The sequence below is a fragment of the Alosa sapidissima genome, chromosome 9 (genome assembly GCF_018492685.1).
Source record: "Alosa sapidissima isolate fAloSap1 chromosome 9, fAloSap1.pri, whole genome shotgun sequence".
In the NCBI taxonomy this organism is placed as follows: Eukaryota; Metazoa; Chordata; class Actinopteri; order Clupeiformes; family Clupeidae; genus Alosa; species Alosa sapidissima.
Window position 1 is genome coordinate 26,594,684 of NC_055965.1, and position 6,093 is coordinate 26,600,776.

Below are 6,093 nucleotides of genomic sequence, written 5' to 3' on the forward strand. Positions count from 1 at the left end.
GAAAGTAATCCAAGCATTCAGAATACGTTACTCAGATTGAGTAACGTAACAGAATAAGTTACAAATTAAATTTTTGGGCATGTATTCTGTAACGGAATACGTTTTGAAAGTATCCTTCCCAACACTGATCATAATCAAGAACCAGAACTATCCGTTTCAGAACAGTAATTTTATTCCAACTGAGGCATAACTCAACTAACAATGAGTGCATTGGTGCGTCCTCTCTCCTGTGTGAATGCACTGATGTTCTCCAGTATATATTCGTTGGTGAACTTTGAGATGTCCCGCTTGACTGAAACTCTTGCCACACCGACTGCATTTATACGGTCTCTCTCCGGTGTGTACTCACTGGTGTTTATTGAGAGCTCCCTTTTCAATAAAACTCTTGCCACACTGAGTGCATTTATACGGCCTCTCATGTATTCGTTGGTGAACTTTGAGATTTCCTACTACACTGAAACTCTTGCCACACTGAGTGCATTTATACGGCCTCTCTCCGGTATGCATTCGTTGGCGTCTTTTGAGCTCTCCCTTTTGAAAAAAACTCTTGCCACACTGAGTGCATTTATACGGCCTCTCTCCAGTATGCATTCGTTGGTGATCTTTGAGATTTCCTACTCGACTGAAACTCTTGCCACACTGAGTGCATTTATACGGCCTCTCTCCAGTATGCATTCGTTGGTGATCTTTGAGATTTCCTACTCGACTGAAACTCTTGCCACACCGACTGCATTTATACGGCCTCTCTCCGGTGTGTACTCGCTGGTGAACTCTGAGATTTCCCGCATGACTGAAACTTTTGCCGCACAGTTTACAGCAGTGTAGCTTCTCTCTTGTGTGAGCTGGGAGCTGTGTTTACGCAGAGGACGGGACAATCTTCCAGACTCCTCCGGCTCTTTTTGCAGGGTCCAGCTGGACGTGGGACTCCCTGAAGGGGCCATGGAGGATGAGGCGCATAGTCCTGTCCGTTTCACTGGGAAAACACAACACATGAAATAGGCCATGAAATAGATCCATACCAGGGTTTTCATGGTTTCCTTTTCTCATGCTGGTCCAATGTCCGGATATATATCTGAAGATATACTAGTCATGTTTTAATAAACGTCTGTCATAAATGGAATGGAAAATGGAATAAATAATTCATAAATGGAATGGAAATGGAACCAAATGTGTGTACACGTCTGTACTTACCTATGTTTACAAATAAATTAAGTCCTCAAATCAATGTGACTGTGTGACCCACTAATTATAGTGGATGGAATCCACCATCTTTATCTCCTGGCTTCTTCTTTTTACCTTTTCTTTTTACCTGTTCCAAAAATGAATGCGGCTATAATCGCTTAACGTACAGACTTGTTGAAATAACCGTTGTGTAGGTCGGGAATTGGCCAAGAGTAATTTTTTTAGATTTTTTGAAAAGTTTATACTTTTTGAGAAATAGGGGATTAAAATGTTTTCTCTCTATGACATCACAAAGGGGGCTCATTTAGAAGGGTCGTAAAGTAATCAGGTGTGGGTCCACCTGCAACGTCAGCTTCTAAGCATACAATCTGGCGCTCCCTAAACTACACATGATAATGACTTAACCCTTTAGGCGCCAGAGAGTTTTTTTTCGAAACGTTCGATTTTGACATCTTCATTTCAAAAGGCTATATCTTAAAAGTGATAAGAGATAGAGACTTTCTGTAAATTAGAGAAATATTAAGGATGACCCAAAGCTTATTTAGGGATTAAATGTGTATATCTAATTTGCATATTATGACGTCATATGGTGGCAGCCATCTTGGATTATAGAATTTTCATGAAAAGTCGCATGTTTGAATGATAAAATGCACCACTTCTTTCCCCCCAAAATGTCCCTCACCTTCTGTATGCTATATTGCACAATACTGTAAATCATTACTAATACATGGCAGAAATAAACCAAATGCATGTAGCGGTAGGCGCCTTTTGCTGTAGAGATTTTCCATTTACTACATACAGTAGGCACTCTGATTCCATGTATGGGGCACATATATATTATTCAGATGACACACAAACACAAGTAGACAAGACCTGTTTAGTTCAAAAGCTCACTTGCCAGGGCAAGGCACAGATCAGGAGTGTGATGACGAGACAAGACAAGAGACAATGCTACAGTAGTAGTGATGTAGTAGTAGTCTCGAGACCAATTTCTGCTTTCTCGGTCTCGTCTCGGACTCGTTCCTTCAAAGACTCGGTCTTGACTCGGTCTCAGACCACAGTGGGAGGAGAAGGACTCGTAATTTCAGACCGAGTCCTCGAGACCAACGCATTTTTTATGTTCATATAAAAAAAACACACAACAACAATAATAATAAAATGCAATGTTGACTGGCATTATTTAAAAATGACATCCCATGGTGCAATGCAAAGATACTGCCGTCAGAGCCGTTTATTTATCTCTATGGCTCTGCTGCCGGTGAATGTCTGTAGGTCAGCATAGTCCATATTAAGACGTTAAGACTGCTCTTCTAAACAATTCCCAATCTAGCTTAGTCTGTAGGCCTAATGGTTGATTATTAACTGGGGTGATATTAAATCATGAATATGAAAACTGACATGTTTTTATGGTCTTGGTCTCGACTCGGTCTCGACTACTAAAGGACTTGGTCTCGACTCGGACTTGCTTCCTCAAAGACTCGGTCTTGACTCGGACTCGACTGTATTTGGAAACCAACAGACTCGGTCTCGACCCTTCAAAGACTCGGTCTTGACTCGGACTCGGCATAGGCGGTCTCGTCCCCATCACTAAATGCTAGTATTTGTTTTCTTTTTGTTGTTTTTGTTGATGTTTTTTGTTGTTTTTTTCTTAGCTGACAAAGACACACACATCACAAGGACATGAACACACAAAAAAGAACACATATATGTCCTAAATGGTCAGGGAAATAGATAATCAACAGTGTAAATCATTACTAATAAATGGCTGACAATTTTTTTTTTATGTAGCAGGTCTTTTGCTGTAGAGATAATGACTATCCATATCCATATCCTATCCATACAGGGCCGGCATTCCCATCATCTTGTGATAGACTATGCATGGCCTAATGGCTCTCCTGCCCCGTGTCACCACCTCTGCTCCTGTTGCGAGCAGCATGGCCAGATCTGCGCAGCTCGGACTAGGCCTACTGTCATTCGACCTCGTCTAACATACCCAGTGGCATTAGACAAAGGCTCCACCACGTTACTGTCGCCGCGATTGCGGAGAGGCACACGTTCAAAAGACAGAAGCTAGCGCTATGGACATTAGGCTACCTCCAGCCTCGTTCGCCACACCACTAACACCCTGCTAACTTCCCGATGAACACTCCGAACCCGTGAAACATTATTCCCACCAGTGACATTGGGCAAACGATTCAACGTTTGTGCTTGGTGTAAGCTAAACTATGGAGTAAACTCTCACTTTGTCCAGCTGCATCACTGCAAGGCAGGGACGCATCTGAAGCCTCACTAAACGAATCACCGTCATTTTCTGAAGGCAGATATTCCCCTTCAGAATCAGGGTCTGCGAATAGAAGACCCAACACTTCATTTCAGGTAAACTTTTTTGATGCCATTAGACGATAATCTAATGCAAATACTCGCTGACGTTGACAATATCGCTCTGACAAAGTGGCTCACACGCACACTAGCTCCGGTATTGTACGCACTGATTCAATGCGCTGTAGCTAGAAAGTTTTGTTTAAAGCCTGCCATTTTTTCGACTCCGGGATGACGTATGACATGTCTGCCATCTAGTGGAGTGGAGGTCGAACGAAATATGACACCCTATTTGACTAAATCGGCCGTTTTATTCAGTACCGCATCTTGTCGACTATAGTCGACTGTGGCTCCTAGAGGGTTAAGAATGGTGTCCCCCCATCTGAGGCCGGACCATCCACCAGGCAGACTAATTCTGATGCCGGACCATCCACCAGGCAGACTAATTCTGTGGCTAGACCATCCACCAGGCAGACTAATTCTGAGGCCGGACCATCCACCAGAGACCGGGGAGAGTCAGCCGAAGTGGCATCTGACGGCAGTGGAAAGTTGTTTCAATGGTGAGAGTCTCAGTTTTCACAACTTATCTGTGATTTGTGTTTTTAAGTGTGGTTCACATTAAATCATAAAAATGCACTATTATAACAAAAGTCTTATCCCACATTGCAGTGGCCGAGATGTGAATTATTCCCGGAAGACCAAGCAACTCATGCTTAAGAAGGAGCTTTATAACAAACAGCCACTGGAAAAACAACTGCTGAAAGACTTTGCCGAACACCTAAGGATAGATCTCCTAAATGAAAATTACAAACAGGAGGTGAGGACCATCAATACACACTCTGTGTTTATTAGGCACATTCAACCATATGAATGCGTGGCTGTTCTGGGGGCTGCCGAGAAGGACCTTTTGGCAATTATGAACAAACTGTCGGACAGTTGTTCTGCCTCATTGGAGTTGGCCGAGTGCACCTTTGTGGTGTACTACCTCGAGGCTGTTATCATTCTGCAACACCTCCAACGACCAGGCGTGGTGGCACACATGACTGTGGCGGAGTGGCTTGCCAGGAGAGAACATCAATCGCGTTACATCATTGACGTACAGGAGCACAAGACAGCACCACAGGAAGAGGCCTCGTTTGCCCTGTCAGAGGAGGAGGCGCACGTAAGTTCAATTCAGAGATATCACATTTCCTCGGAGAAAAAAAAATGGATAAACCAAAGCAAATGTCATTTGAAGAATGAGTGAAATCCTGTATAGGAGAAACAGGGACAGTGTATTCTTAGATGAGCAGTCCATCTGTAACCTGCTCGTCTGTGGGTTAGTCAGCTGTGTGTTCAACAGCAGAAGTGAATCTTAATTCCCTTTTCTCCTCTGCCAACAGTGGTTTGATCTATACCATAGACGGGTGCATCCACAGCTCCTTAGATCCAACAAGAAACGCAAGAGGAGTGAAGATGTTGACGCGGAAGACAGGTTTTTTGTCTCCTCAACGGGGAGGGCAATTCACAACCCATCCAATGACCTGTTGCGGCTGCATTCAAAGTAAGTGAACCATTTGCCCTCTTATATGTTTGCCCATGTGTTGTTCATTGTGTCTCAGATGAGATGTCTTGATACATTTCTAACATACTGTTTAAACTTATTATTATTTATGTTGTTTCCTTTTGGCAGTAAGCTTTTTGCGTGCTGCTTATTCGCTCAGAGCGCCTCGTGTTTGGAGAGCCTGCTGCGTCTTGTGTTTTTGTACTGCCGCCCTGAGCACTTTGAATGGGAAAAAAAGTGCAACGCAAAATGGAAAAGCACCAACATTTTTATGAAAACAGTACATCTCATGTTTTACAAACGGCGTGTGTAGTAATTGCAAACTTAGACTATTACATTGTAGCTTACTTCAATATCAATCAAGTTTACTACATTTGTTTTTCATCTTGGCTAGTTAGCTGTAGCCTTAAATCAATGATTAGTGGCAACCAGGTGATAAATAGTGTCATGATTATTGTCTATAGTGGCAACCGGGTGATAAGCGGGATAAAGGCCCATTATACATATAAATCCCATTCGGTGGAGGAAACACCTCTCCGCTGTGCGGTGGGAAGTTCTTTGCCTCCACCTCGTTCATTAATTCTGTATAGCAGGACGCCTTGGCAGCCAGTTTCCCTTGCATAAAGCCTAACCCATTGTATTATATGGAGAAAATTCAGTCATTTTTCTCTGAACAGTTTATTGGAGGTTTTCATAAAATGCAAAAGGAAATCAAACTTATTTACAAATATGTTTTGTCTGTTTCATATACTTCATAATACTTTAGTGGAACAATATGGTTGATACTCAAAGAATAACTTTAAAAAAAAGAAACTTTCCAAATTGTTGGGAGATATGGATTTGTTTTGATGCTCTTTGAATCTGTTTCAGCGATCTGATTCATGCTTTCAAATAATTCAGTCATGCCCAGAGCCATATATAAAGAGAGTTTGCCCAACTAGGTAATCAAATGGGCACCATGTTGGATATCCATATATCTGTGGGCTTTTTACATATTGATAAACATTGATGATAACATTGTTATAATGGTGAATATAAGTGATATTTCA